Below are 16010 nucleotides of genomic sequence, written 5' to 3'. Positions count from 1 at the left end.
TCGTAAGGTGTGTATCCCGTAGTGTCGTTCCGGGTACAATTATAAGCATGTACCAGGGGCTTTACGAATTCCTTCCACTGAGATTTCTTCTCATTCTCCAGTGTTCCCAACATTTGGAGAAGTGTGCGATTAAATCGCTCCACAGGGTTCCCTCTTGGATGGTAAGGGGTGGTTCGGACTTTACGTATTCCGGCAATCTTACACAGTTCTTTTATCATTTTTGACTCAAAGTCTGCCCCCTGGTCGCTATGCAATTTTTCTGGGAACCCATAGTGTACAAAGTAATTGTCCCATAGACTTTTGGCAACAGTCTGAGCAGTTTGGTTCCTGGTTGGTATCGCAACTGCATACTTGGTGAAGTGATCTGTAATAACCAGGATGTTCTTGGTATTACTCCGATCTGGTTCCAAAGACAGAAAGTCTATGCACACCAGCTCCAGTGGCATGCTAGTTTTTATGCTCACCAAGGGTGCTGCTCTTTCCGGTGCGGTCTTTCTACGAACGCAACGTTCACATGTCCTGATCTTTTTCTCCACTGCTTGAGACATTCTTGGCCAAAAGAATCTTGATCTGACAAGATCTAAAGTTCTGTCAGTTCCCAGATGACCCATATCATCGTGGAGACTTCTCAACACTGTACTTCTAAGAAAAATGGGAAGCGCCAACTGATACAAGGGAACCCCGTGATCTTGTTTCTTTCTATACAATATCCCATTCTTTAACTCAAGTCGATTCCATTCCTTGAACCACAACCGCAAAGTAGACGACTGATTCCCAAGATTACTGGGCTTCTTACCACTCTCCAATCCTTCTATGACAGCTTTTATCTCTGAATCTTTTCTCTGCAGGTCTGCTAAAGACGATGGAGACAGCTGAGGGAGATCTGGAAGACCATGCTCATCCTCCTGCTGGAACTCTTTGGGCAAAGCATCTTCATGGCAAGTGAGGGATTCGATCAAGGTAAGTGAAATATCAGAAGGGCTTGAATTCTCAGCTGATCCAACCACTTGATGTCTGTCACATATCGCTTTTATGGTGTCTGCAAGAACAACAGATGGCTCAGCTTCTTGCTCCATGAAATGGTGCAGAGCGAACTGTTTGATTCTTTCTCTTTCTTTCCGTGAGACCCAGTCATCAAGAAGTTCACCATGTGGTCGGCGAGAGAGCCCATCGGCATCCTGATTTTGGTTGCCAGCTCTGTACTGCAGCTTGAAGTTATAGGTTGATAAGCTGGACAACCAACGGTAACTAATGGCATCAAGCTTTGCCGAGGTAAGGATGTATGTCAGAGGATTACTATCCGTGACAACAGTGAACTCCGCTCCGTAAAGATAATCACTGAATTTGGAGGTAACTGCCCATTTCAGCGCCAGGAACTCTAATTTATGTGCAGGGTATCGGCTCTCTCCTTTCGTCAGTCCTCTGCTGGCAAAAGCTATAACTCTCTTCTGCCCTTCTTGCTCCTGATATAAAGCTGCGCCCAGCCCTGTGGTGCTGGCATCTGTGTGTAGCACATAGGGGAGCTTGGGGTTAGCGAAACCAAGTACAGGCGCAGACGTAAGCTTGTCAATGATGGAATCAAAGGCAATTTGACACTCTGGAGTCCATCTCTCATGAAACTCCTCTTTGGGATTGAAATATCCATCTTTCAACCTCTTACTCCTACTCTTTTGGAGTGGAGGGTATCCAGCCGTGAGATCTGTAAGAGGCTTCACTATCTTAGAGAAATCCCGGACGAATCTTCTGTAATACCCGGCAAACCCTAGGAAGGACTTTAACTCTTTTAGATTCGTTGGCCTCGGCCAAGTCTTCAGAGCTTCAGTTTTCGAGGGATCTGTCTCCACTCCACTCTGAGAGACAATATGGCCCAGATATTTTACAGATGTCTGGAAGAAATGGCATTTCTCAGGAGATAGCTTTAATCCATACTCCTTCAGATGATTAAAGACACGTAACAACCTTGCTTCATGCTCTTCCAGAGTTTCTGAGAACACAATGAGATCGTCGATAAACACCAACACCTCTTTTCGATTTAGGTCTCCCATGCAACGCTCCATCAATCTTTGAAACGTGCTCGGTGCATTGGATATTCCTTGTGGCATTCGATTGAATTCCCAGAATCCAAATGGGCAAACGAACGCTGTCTTACACTTGTCTGTTTCTTCCATTTCGATCTGGTAGAATCCCGATTTTAGGTCAAGCACGGAGAACCACTTCGACCCAGTCAACGTGGAAAAGACTTCCTCCAAGTTTGGAAGCGCATAAGCATCCTTAATTGTCTGCAAATTAAGCTTCCTAAAATCGATGCACAATCTTACTCCACCATTTTTCTTACGAACCACAACAATGGGCGAGGCAAATGAGGATTCGGACTCGCGTATGATTCCAGCTGACAATAACTCTTGGAGGTGAGCTCTCACAGCATCGACGTCCTGAGGGTGAATAGGTCTAGCCCTATGCTTGAACGGTGTCTCATTGCTTAGTTTTATTTGATGTTTCACTTTTGTCGTGTGACCATAATCAAGGTCATGCTGCGAGAAGACTTCAGGCCTAGAACTCAGAAACTTGAGATCCTCTCCTTCCATTCTGCAGATAAAGGGGAGTCTCCAAAATCAAAGGTGAGGTTGCCAGTGTTACGTTCTCTCTCCACTGGTTCCTTGCTTAAACCTTGATGCTGGCCCATGATCCTCTGGACTGCATGGATTTCCGCTAACACAGTTTTAGGAGTAAGTCGTATGTCAGTTTGTGTCTCATTCCTCAGCAGGACTGATAACTTAGTTGGATGCTTATGGGGTAGAGAGTGCAGACAGCTTGCAATCAAGATTCCATTCGGCAAAGGAATCGATGGTGGTTCAAGGGCCACCCATCCTTTCATGTAGGGCCCATTCAGATGAACTGCACCATCCAAAACTACTGTACTTTTTGCAGGTATAACTTCCACAGAGGTCCCTTTCACTTTTACACACCCAAGGTTCTCGCTGGTAGCTCGAATCCACCTGGCCTCCAACACTCTAAGTACTGCCTGATATCCACAAAGACTGGACTGAAGCTTCACTGAACTCTCTTTGGCACTCTTGCTATACAACACATCAAGGGAGTTAGTTCCAACTAGGATCTGTGGGGAACTCGTCAAGTCTGGCACCACCAACGCCAAAGTAGGAATTTCAACTTCCACCCCAATGAACGTTGCAGGAAACTTTAGGGTTAACTCAATGTATCCTAAGTATGGTACAGCCTGACCGTTAGCCCCTTCAACTTCTAACAGGTTACCCAGTGGTTTCAAGGGAGAGTCTGTCAGATTATTTTCATAAAATGATTGAGGGACCGTAGTCACTTGTGAGCCTGTATCTAGCAGACAGTTCACTTTTTTGTCTCCAATCATAACTTCTGCCGTACACTTCACTCCTACTAACCCTTTGGGCAAGCAGTTTGACGGCGGTGTGTTATGTCTATCTGTATCAACGTTCTGTTCAAAACATTCAGGGCGATAGTCTGAATGTATGGTCTTCGTATGCCCTCCTACAAAGACCTTCTTTAGTTTAAAGGCTGAGTAGGCCTTCCATACTGAGAGTCCCAAGCACGCTGCTGCTCTCTCAGCTTAGCCCTTTTCTCCGTCACCTTAGCGGGGTTCGCTGCATTTTCGCAATTAACTGCCAGGTGTCCATCTTCTCCACAGGAAAAACAATACCAAGCACGAGGCCTATCAGTCCTCAATGAGCTTTTCCTGGGGTCATTGTTCCTCACTGTATCAAGCGGTCTCTGCATATAGAATGCTTGAGGTGTCTGACGAATAACACTCTGAGCTTGCAGTTCAGCCACTTGACTTCGCAGCTTACGAATCTCTGATTCCTCCAAATCGCTTGATTTTGAACTTTGGGCTACTGACTCCTTCACTGCCGCAACCTGGGTGCTTAACTCCTCCACCATCCCCTTCAGAGCAGTTAGCTCAACCTTCTCAGAGAAACCTTTCTTGTTCTTCTGATCTGGTGGCTGTTTCAGGGCTGTGACTTGAGCCTGAATTTCCACTACTTGCTTCCTTAACAGACTCATTTCAGAATTCTCAGAATGTGGTATATCACAAGGGCAAGCCAACATCTGATTGGAAGGTACTCGAAGCTTTGGAAAACCAGCTGAAGGTTTTGACAGTCCAAGATGTTTCTTCATACGTTCCTCCTTCGAAGCTTGTTTATCTTCTTGAGTACGTATAAGCACTGCCAACTCGGCAAAAGCAGGTGGATGCGCTTCTCTTTTTTCAAGCTGGAGATCTGCGATGAGGCTATTGTCCCAACACCCTCTGCAGAACTGTTTCAGCAAGTAGCGATCCCGCTCTGTTTCCATTATTCCGTTTCGTCTGATCGTCGTACTCAAAATGACCTGCAGCCTGTGCAAGTAACCTGATGGCTTTTCACTCTGATTCTGACAGGTACTCATGAATTTAGCCAGCAGCTCATCACCATCCTCTACAGAACCATACACAGACTCCAAGATCTCAAGATAAGCAGCAGGTAAGGCTGGAGGGTGCACATGCTTCACAACATCAGCTGCTGGAGGTAAGAGACTATCCAGAATTTTCCGGGTTCTATGCAAGTCAGAAATGGAAGGATCATTCAACAAGAAGTCGACACTCGCACGCCAAGTGTCGAAATCCGGCTCATTTGGGGGACGTGGGGACTTCCCAGAGAAGGCCCTCAGACGAATCAAAGTCTGCTGTGAAGTATTGTCGCTTTTCACTATGTGCTCAACGACCATCCTCTGGACACCGGGTGGGTCTATGATATTTAAAGGAAATGTGAGACTGGTGGGTACACTAACATCCTCCGTAGTGACTCTCGAAACAGGTGGGGACACAAAGGTAATCTCACTCTTGGTTGGGTTTTTATTCTCAATATCTTGAGCATCTGTTGCAGGAGGAGGGTTGACAGAATGAGTATCTGCGATTTTCTCCAATTCTTCCTGCAGGACACTCTGAAAAGGCCTCCCACTTTCTTTGGCAATGGCTCTTAATTCTTCAAGATACCCTTCTGTGGCGGTGCGACTAGTGGGCTTAGTGTATGCAGGAGGAAGGGTACGGACACGGAAAGTGACAGCTGGGTCAGAAAGACTGCCTAGAGTCAAGGGCAGAAGGGGAAGTAACTTCTGGATCGCTGAGTTGTGGCTGTATTCAACAATAGCATTTCTATGGAACTCAGACTCTGGGTCGTCAATTATGAGATTTTTGCTAATTGAGCCAAATCTTTGCAAATATTTTTCTATTTCATTGTCAACTTCAGTTAACGTAAGGCCTTCAATCAAAAGTGCGTTCTCTACATTAACGTTTTCCTGTTTCACTATCTCCATCTTTTGCTTTTAAAGATTAAGTTTCTGAGGCTCACAGGTTTATTTTTCTCTGGTTCTTTCACAGACTCTTGTTGCAACCAAGACTCCTGGCTGGCTCGCCAAGTTTTCCCCTGTAACACCCGCGAAGAATGCACGGAAGGAAATAATTTGGTTTCACAGCTACTTCTATGTATGTGTGGGGCCGGATCAGAAGACTACGTTCGCTCAGGAGTCAGGATTGCAGCAGGAGAAAGAACACAACAACAACTTCTGGAAAAGGTAAGTATTTATGTAGATTTTGATGGTTTGAAAGAGCAAAAGAATAACAATTTGAATAGACAATGGTAAATCTCAAGTGAACCAAACACTTTTCAATTAATGGAAATAACTACTTACAGTAGTCACTTTAACTCTCACTTTATGTAGAGCTCCTAAATACCTCTTAATATGTTTATCTATTATTTGATTATATTAATTATATATTTATATTTATTTTATACTTATTTATCTATAGTTTAATGAGATTATGATATAATATATATAACTCTTTGGTTTGATACAACTTCACACTCTTGAAAATGTAAATTCAAAGTTTCACTCTTAAAATAACCAACAATGTTTTACACTCTTTCAGAAAACTCAACAGAAAGTAAACAACAAAAATGCACAGGTAAATAACCAGATGAAAAGGTATCAGTCCAAAGCAAATGCTTAGTCCTTTGAAATAAATGTCCAACGTGGAAACAAAAATACTCAGATCCTTGAGTGAAAAGAGTTTCGATGCTTAGCAAAAAATGTGTCCAAAAAGTAAAAAACAGGTTTACACAATATTTCCTACCAGTGTGATGAACAACTTCCAGATTCTATGAAATGGGATGGCTCGCCAGTTTCTGCAACCGTGTGTCTCTCTCTCTCTCGATGGACAGCAGAAACAATTCTCCCAAACGTCAACAAAACTCCAGATCCAGAATCAGCATTGCTCTCAGGAACATCAATAAACAAAGAAGAGAGAGAAAAGAAAAGAAACCAACAAAAAAAAAAAACCCAACCTTGCAAAACAAGGCAGAAAATTACAATTAATATCAGAGCTCTCAATATCAAAAGCATATTTCAGTAACACACTGAAAAAAATGTACAATTGCACTCACAATATACACATCTCTTTTCCTTTAAACACATTTCTCATTAAAATACAACAACTGATTTGCTCAACTTACTCAACCCATATAAATCAATGCGTTAGCCATTAGCTAAGACCGCATGGTTAGCATAACTCCCTGTGCTTAGCATCACACTTTCAGCACATATTATTGACATAAAATAACCATTTGACCACAAATCAACATATATACACATATATTTTTCTTCTAAAACATTGAACAGAAATAAAGCATAATTTAGACGTTTGTTTTGCAGTGAAACACTACACTAACTAATTTATATAAAGGATAGACAAATACATATACATGTAATTCACTTACCAAGAAAATAGTGAGTAAACAGAACAATCCCGGATGGAAAAATAAAAATCTCTCTTTTGGTTTCTCTCGAGTGAATTAACTTTTTTCTGTTTCCTATTTCCTTCAGATCCAGTGCAATCGCAATCGTCTAATGTAAGCACCACTTTACTGCTAACGAGCGAACACTGTTCTCATATTTCAAAACACTTCTCTTACAGATCGACTTAACTTAAAACACTTTAAATCTCTGTTCAAAAGCTGTTTTTGCTAAATCGCCATGTCTCCGCTTCTCACCGTTCTCTCCCTTTTTCTGTTTTTCTTTTTGACGTCAACCTTGAGGGAGGGGTTACTCTTAAACGGCCAGTTTCTAATTTTACTTATTTTCCTAGACATTTTCTGTTATTAATTATTTCACTTAGTATAAGTTGAGAATTCGATATATAATATGAATATGAATAAAATAATGGGATGATATTAATAAAATAGACTTATTTTATTTACATATGTGGTAATATATATTTTTCTCTATTCACAGGTGCTGGCTCTTGTAACCTGGGTTACACATCCTCTTAAAATACTTGTTTCCCCGCAAAACGTACAGATTCATTCGAGCCAGGTCGTATGAATTACCGTATTTTCAGGACTATAAGTCGCACTTTTTTTCATAGTTTGTCTGGTCCTGCGACTTATAGTCAGGTGCGACTTATTTATCAAAATTAATTTGACATGAACCGGGAGAAATGAACCAAGAGAAATGAACCATTAGAAAACATTACCGTCTACAGCCGCGAGAGCAGTGAGCAGCATAGAGCGCCCTCTCGTGGCTGTAGACGTTAATGTTTTTTCTTGGTTCTAAATAAATGCGACTTATAGTCCAGTGACGTATTTTTGGACTGATGCGACTTATACTCAGGTGCGACTTATAGTCCGAAAAATACGGTATCAACCTCATCAAATGTGTATAATCTACTGTGTGATTAGTTGTCATTTTTCCGATCCCCTCCATCTTCTATTCTCTCTTTTGTTTCCTGTCTCCCCTCTCACTGTATTTATTAACAAAATGGCAAGAATAACATCTAAAAAGGACAAAAATGGAACAAAATGGAACAAAATGGACACTGGAGCACTGAAATACACAAACACACTTCCAAGAGCTCATCGCATTTGTGGTTTGGATGAGACCGTGCTGTAGAAGATGCAATTGCACCTTCTCCGCATTAGAGCCGTGTGGCTTGTGTCTTGCATCGAGAAATAAAGTATATGGATCAAACCATGATGCCAGCTACAGGTTTAATTATTCACAAGATTTTTGAGATCACTGGCCTTTTTTAAGCTCACACGCACACACACAAACACCCCAAGGGAGCAGCAATTACAGGGTTCAGAGGTGGCATCATATGCACGGGCCAATCTGATTGCATTTCCATTCCAAGTGCACGGCTCGCTGCTTAAGAGTGTGAGACTTAAAGGCCTCATGAACGACATGTCACACGGCAGTCCACACTCATTACCATACTGCTATGCGCTCTTTCCGACTTTGGTAAACAACCCCAAAAGCGCCATGCACAGTCTCCACACTTTGCATAATTGTGCTTTAAAAGGCCTGGGATTCAGCTGACTATAACACACTGAATGAGAACTTGAGTGCAGCATTCTGTGAGCGAATGTGGAGGTACATTCATCTGATTTTCTGCATTAAAAGCTTTAAAGGAGTAACGGGCTCCACCGAGTTGCAGGAAATGGGCAACATTACAACAGAGGCTGGTACATGGTGGGGATCATGCTAGGAGAGGTGTCTGAAAGAGCTCAGATACAAGAGGAAACGTAAGGTTTGCAACTCCATCCGGTGCAATTTCTCTCGGATGCGGGTGAAAGGGCAGAGCTGTACAAATAAGAGTTCTTCAATTATTCTTTACTGAACTTGCTGTCTTATTAAAAAAAAAAATGCACTGTATGCTCTGAAAAGACCAGCATGGTAGGTCACAGGCTGGGTATTGTTACAGATTTCTGTATGCTATTAGATTATCATTCTTTCAATTTAGGTTATATTAGTTTTGACAGTTTTACATTCTTCTTCTCTATATTTCTATCTATCCATCCATCCAAATTCATTCACGTTTATTCAGTTCTGAATTGTACACAACATTGCTTGAGTTGGCTATTTAGTTCTAATTAATTAAAAACATGATGAAATTTATTTAGATCAACCTTTTTATTTAGAATTTAGTCTTTCTTGATTCAATCTATTCATCCATCCATCCATTGCTTTTCTAGATAAATATGCATTCTAATTTAAACTGTAATTGAATCATAAAATTGAAAATTTATAATTGAGATGTAAAACAAATATAAAACAATGTTTACAAATTAAAATCCTCACTGCTTGAGATTGCTATTTTGTTATTTTTAGATTGAAAACATGAATAAAACATTCTTCAGATCAACCTATTTGCTTCTGGGTAGCCTACTTTAAATGGTTTTCTCAAGAACTAGTGCAACATAAAACAGTTTTTCCATTGCATCATGCTGTAAACTAACTGGAATCTGTATTTGCTGTCTTTTCAGTGTTGGGCAAAGAGTCATTGTAATAAATGTTACAATATCCAGGTGTGGTTCTGCTTAAGTGATTCCTGAAGATCCAACTGCAGGAGCCAAGCCATGTGGGAAGAATGGGGGCGGGAAAAACTTTTCCATGCTGAAACGGTTGGGTCTGGTGATAGCATCATATATACACAGACTGCGCGTGTCATTGACTATCACACATCCTGGAATGCTATTCTCCTTCCTCCCTCTTATCCAGTTCTGCTTTGATTCAGGCCGGGCCCAACATCAGTGAGAGGAAGAAACCTGTAACTTCAAAGAACCCACTGCAGGCACAAACGCACTGTATGGAAAAGAGCCCAGTGTTGACTCAACAGTTCAAAGCTTAACGCTCCTTAACGTGCGCCCACTAATATTCCTACACACGAGAGATCACAAAATGCTCCTCATTAGGAACGATTTCAGAAGCAAATTGAACTTTATCAAAGAGTGATTGGAAAGATTGAGCCATAAACCAGGTCAGCTGGGGGTCAGTTTACACAACCTGAGAACAGCTGAGACTCTAGAATGGTCACTATGCAGACGCCCCATACAGGCTCAAGCCATGAACCATCTGTCTCGGCTTGTGGACTGAATTTCCACAGAGGCAATACCAGACCAGGGACTGGTTACACCAGCTGTGAATGTTAAACATTAGCATAGTTATGGCATAAATAGGCACTAAGATACAATTTATGTACTAGAAAATATTTTGTGTTGCGCCACAAAACTTGAAATGCAACCCAATCAATAAACAAAATATTTACAGAAGGAATACATACAGACTAATTGGAGTAGATTGATTTGCTTATTAATCAATCAATCAATTGGAATTATTGAAATTATATATATAAACAATACAACCACGTATAAAACAATGGTGGGAACTTCACATTGAACTTCACCCAGTCTCAGAAAAGTCTTAAGAACACTGGTACAACCGTACCCTGCTGTATTTTCAAATAAGTCACACACATTTGCACAGAATCAAGACGCATCCAAGTCATGCAATCGGGCTAAGCAGGAAGTTACGGCAAGAAAGAAATTGCACAGAATCTTTTATTTTGTTCTTGTAAGTAACCTCTAGCAGTCTCCTTATGTAATGTGACTTCAAAGAGCAAACTGCAGCAAAAGTGCAGATTAAAAAGGTTGGAATACATTGAACGAAAAACCAGAGTGCCCCTGGAGTGACAATAATCACTTTTTAGATGAAACGTGAGCAACGACAGCGAATAGTGCCTTGGCATCAATTACACCCCTTCATCGGCACCCATGAGTGCCCCCCTCCTTGGCTCTTTTCATCTTCCTCAAACTTTCTCAAGAGTGAGATATTATCAGCATCATTAGTGTTTTTTTTTTTTCTAACATGCATCTTTTTCTGTTTATTCCGACACACTTAACAACTGAATCTAGAGTTTTCCCTAATTATACCACTTTTGTTTGAGGCTTTGTATGTATTAATGTACATGTCACAGCCTTTGGCAACTCAGTGAAATCAAATGACAGCTGCCAAGCAACCAGGCACTTTCTTTCAAGTTTAAATCAGTTTTTTTTTGGATGAAACCATGGAACCAAAGTGCATCCCTACCGCGCAACACAACCATAAGTCTGGCAAGGGACCCGTATCCTAGTGCAGTCACAGCTTCAGAGGCCATGACTCAACTCACTAGAAGCATAATGCCTGCTTCATTGGGCTCAGAGAAACCATTTAAAACACGCACCATGGCTAAATGCCTCGCTGTCACAGTCCTTGAACTTAGAATTCGGGGGTGTGTCGGTGTGTGTGAGTGCATTTGTCTGCATTCGTTGGCCACGCTTGAGTCCGAGGAGCTCTAATCAAAAAAGGATTTGTCCGAGCGTTTTAAACGTGCCTTCTTTTTTACGTTGCGACTGAAGGATTAGCACGTCTAATCATAAAACGAACAGATTGGTTGAAAAGAGCAGAACACGGTGGAATAATGAATGTAGGTATAAATTACACTGTGCTTAATTTAGCGAACACACTTTATTTTTATCTGATTAGCAAGAATGAAAACTGTGCTCAGATGCATTTTCACTCCGTCTCGCTCTTTATTTCTCATTTTCATTTTATCCCAAATGCATTTTTCTTTTCAGATATTTAATATTTGCTGACTTCTGTGTTAGCACTCCAAAATGGATGTAATATTTCAACTGGCGCTATGTATATCCACTTCTTCTCTGCGGACTCCATTACACTTCCCCAGGTGAGTTGAGACATAGCGAGTCATTAGGCTCTACGGGAAACTATGAGGTACCTGTCTGACAGAACAAGCCATTTCCTTTGTGACTCCATATTCTGTTCTCTATATTTTCCAGATGCTGTCGCTGAGGTACAATTAAGAACAGACTTGGTTTTGTTTCTGCATTCTTATAAATGCACAGATAAGGTAAACTGCAGATATTTAGATATTTCCAATGGAAAATATGCTCCTCACACAGTGTGTGTGAAGTTTAATGGCTTCTGTTTAAGTTTTTAGTACATTATATAAAAAAAAAAAAAAAAAAAAAAAAAAAAAAACCCAGCCTTTTCAGCATTTAGCATCTAATAAAATAACCTTTCACAGTGACCGGCACTGTTATTTATCATAAGAGGCCACCAGTCAAATATAATATTGTTTTCGTAATATCTTATTTGATGATGCCAACAAATAAATGGAGAGTGGACAGAGAGTTTAGATGCATGTTATGCCAAACATAACACAGGCTTTATCATATCTTAATCGCTTTGGCAATGGTTATGCATATTTTACTAGGTAATTTACTGTCACTCTTGAAACTCTTAAAAAATTCATACAGTTGATGTTACGTATCAATTAAATTCACATAATTACTAATAAAAATTTCAAGGGAAGCAAAAGATAACAATGCTGTATTATATATATAGCAGCATTTTATTATTTTTATTTATTATTTTTATTTATTTTTTATTTAGATTTATTTATATTTATTTTTATTTATTTTATTTATTTTTATGGAAACCTTGATTACTTGATGAATACAAAGTTAGAAATCTTTTTTCACTTGCTGAGTAAAATCATTAATTACTTTAGAAGAAGAATAACAATAAACTTATTTTTCCATGTACGATACTTCACTTCTCAAAAATACCATGACCTGTTGAATTTCCCTAAAATGGAATTCCAGTTTGAACCCTGCTGTACTCACACTAAACTTGACACTTGTCACTCTTAATGGATAGACACTCTTGAGTCCGTATTAGAGTAAAATATTTCCAGGTATCCAGAATATGTTTGGTCATGGGCTGAGTGATAAACTCACTTTTGATTTGAAGTTGAGCCACTCATGCGGACCACCAGAGCAGTCCTCGGGGGAAACATCAAGCCCCTATGAGCAATTGGTATTCAGGCTTTGAAACAGCCAGAGGCATTGCCCAAGGCAACAGTATGTCCGAAGAAGACAGCGGCCCCCATCCAGACCCAAGCTGACCCGACAGGGAGTAAGAGGAGTGAGTTTCACACCTGCCCTGTTTAACATGGTGGAGAGGATTCAAGAAGAATGAGTAAAGAAAAAGACACTTAATCAATAGTTCCTACCATCTGTCTCCTAGTTTTTGGGTGATTCGAATTTATAAATAGCCAATGAGGGCTCAATGTGTATGTTCATGCGAATGTGTTTCCTCAGTGCAGAGAGTAAGCAACTTAACAGGCCATCGCTGAAATCTCAGGGAGTTGCCAAGGTCAGACCCTATGAATCAATCCATCAGTCTAGATTTATATATATATATATATATATATATATATATATATATATATATATATATAAAAACTGCTTTGTACCCCCAAACTTCAAATATCCTAAGAAGAACTTCTTTGTTCTTTGTCAAACTTTGTTAATGTTGGAAGAAGGTCAGAGGAAAAGAAGCCAACTATGGTTTAGATATATACTAACAGAAAAAGTGCTTCACATCTGCCGTCCTGGGTGTTGAAGCGCTCTGGAGAAACCAACAGCACATCAACAATGAGGCCTTCAGTTGAAGAACATCATCCAAACACATCCACCTCTAATCAATGTGTCATCACCTTCACTTCAAACTCTGAAGTGAAGTGCCGAGACATTCAGCTCCAAGGTTTTCTAGTTCACCGTTGTGCCGGGTGAGTCCAGGTGAGTTACCATCTCAACTCTGCCTTACTTACTAATCAAACAGTCTTCCTTTTGAAATCTCAAATGTGAAACCTGTCATTTAACAGCATGCTAATGAAGCTAATCTACTGAAGTTAGTACATGCCAATCGCCTTGCCCCCCTACTGGAAGTATTATAAAATGGTCTTGTTTTCTTGAATTACAAACACATAGTCCTGCTCTCGAGCAAAGCTATGCAGATCTACAACTCTTTGTTTGTTAACTGAATGAAATATCTGGTATCATACTGGCAATGATGGTAATTATGCCAGGATAAAAGTTTTTTTATAAAAGTTTGCACTCATCAAATAGATTGATTTCATGGAATTGCATACTTTTGTGTGTGGCTATTAAATGTCATGATGTTCAGTTTCGGAAACATAATTTGACTAGGATGATGATCAGTAAATATCAGTGAAATTTCAGTCCACAGCCAAATATGCATACTTCACTATGAATTTTTATTTTATTTCACGCACTATATTAGTTGGAAAAAAAAACACTATCTGAAATAAGCATTTTGTTTTAATTCCTAGTTTTCGAAAACACTTCCCGGGTAACTTACTACTTCCAGTGAGTTTACATCCAATGGACACTTCGCTATCCCATGAGGCCATGAGAAAGACATTGTGAATACAGAGATTTTAGTACGACCAGATTTCATTCATACTACACACATTCATACAATATAGAACACTCTTTTTCAATATCACAAAGTTCATCAAATGTAGTACCTACTCGCTATGCAATTTTGGATGCAATTTGGAATATGGCACATGGGTTACATGAATTGCATTATTTATAGTACTTTTTGGATCATAGCCTATAGCCACTATGTTTCTGTATTGCAAGGATAGCAAAATGCATTGCATGGAGAAAGTAAGAGTATACAGGTTTTGAATGGTATAAGGATGAGTAAATAGGGCCAACTGAATTTAAATTGTAGGGTGGTTAAACACTTGCGTAGTCTGTAAAATGAAAGCCAAAGTTCTGCTTAGGTAGTATATTTCTACTTTATCTCAGATGGGGGGCTTCTGCGTTCCGTCAGCTGGGAGTTTCTCTATGGATTTCTCATTAAAACATCGGCAAGATTCAAAGAGCTTCATAAGAGATGAGATGGGAATCTGTTCTAATGATGTTTAGGTGAGAGTCCCAGACCCCAGAAATGCTCCCGGAAAACCTGTGAGGACTGAGACAATTAACTTGAATCAATCGATGCCACAGATCATTATAAAACATGAGCATTAGATGCCGTGAAGAAGGTAAGTATAACACACACATTCACTCTCTCTACTCCTCTCGCTCCGTTTTCCTTCCACACACAGACACACACGCACACACAAACTGGTAGCCTAATCCTCCCAATGTGTAAGTTATCACTCTACTGTAAATGTCAGGTTAGACAGCATACACTCATGAATGATGGATATATGGCACGTCCTAGTTTGCCATGGTTTCCTCCCTAAGCAGCATTACAGAACAGCCTATTTCCCGATCCAGGGCTTAGTGTTTGCAGCTATCACGCATTCCCAACACTCCCACCTGTGCTTGCATAACATCTACCTAAGCAGCCCAGTTACTGTACACTTAGAGAAAACCGGCAACCGGAGAGAAAGTTTCAGTAATACATTTCAGCAGCGCTGCCTTACAGGGGGGACAATATCTTGAAGGAAATATTAGAAAATATTACATTTTTTATGCACCTGTGTAGATATTTCCATTTGAGCCAGCATCGCCCACCCAGCAAATGTATTTTCCCCCATGCACAAGATTTGAGTATATTGCTTCTATCTTTTCCCAGGCAGAATGTGCGGAAGTGACTGCTCATGCGAGCTTCTGTTGCTCGCCTGCTGTCTGCAAAATTTCAGCAAAAACAATTTTCCCCGCTTGAGGCCATCAGCTGAGAAGAGAGGCAAATTACCACAAGTGGCCAGTTAAAACGCCTTGCACTCTGCATGCAGAGAAACTCAATGGACTACTTTATGTCTTTTCAGTAGCATAAATCTACGCCAGACAGGGGGCATGCGCCTTAACAATTAGGAAAAAATCAAATTGTCAATATTGCCATTAAGGTAGTGTGTGTGCATGTGTGTGTGTGTGTGTGTGTGTGTGTGTGTGTGTGTGTGTGTGTGTGTGTGTGTGTTAATATGGGCTCTGTGCTCCTCATTCATTCACATTTTGTTTCTTTTATGCATCTAGATATACCAAAAGTTCAGTTGCATGCCTAAATGCACTTTTTGTAAGTCCTCATTAAAAATAATGAATCATACTCTCATAAAATCTCACATTAAGACTGTCAGCACTGATAATGCACCTCTGATGAACATGCACCTTATAAAAACACTTTTCCAAGATGCCACCGGTGAGCACATTTTAACAGAGCTTTCTCGTTATGTGCAGTCATAAAACAGGCAAGGAGTTCATTAATTTTGATGGTTAATCTACAGTCTCATTAATTGGTTTTGGTTAATTTCGTGGCCATGTCGTGTATAA

The 16010-nt window shown here is 40.3% G+C and overlaps 2 protein-coding genes across 7 annotated transcripts in view; one reads left to right on the top strand and one right to left on the bottom strand.

Moving 5' to 3' along the window:
* LOC127969218 (60S ribosomal protein L38) overlaps positions 1 to 16010 on the top strand; it is a 607983-nt gene that overhangs the window by 392329 nt on the left and 199644 nt on the right. The gene's annotated exons all lie outside the window — the stretch shown is intronic.
* Positions 1 to 16010, bottom strand: part of sdk2b (sidekick cell adhesion molecule 2b) — a 273590-nt gene that overhangs the window by 256084 nt on the left and 1496 nt on the right. The window lies entirely within an intron of this gene.

This window comes from Carassius gibelio, chromosome B12, assembly GCF_023724105.1.
Source record: "Carassius gibelio isolate Cgi1373 ecotype wild population from Czech Republic chromosome B12, carGib1.2-hapl.c, whole genome shotgun sequence".
Classification (NCBI taxonomy): Eukaryota; Metazoa; Chordata; class Actinopteri; order Cypriniformes; family Cyprinidae; genus Carassius; species Carassius gibelio.
The sequence above is the reverse complement of the archived record's forward strand: the minus strand, read 5'-3'. Positions and strand labels throughout refer to the sequence as shown.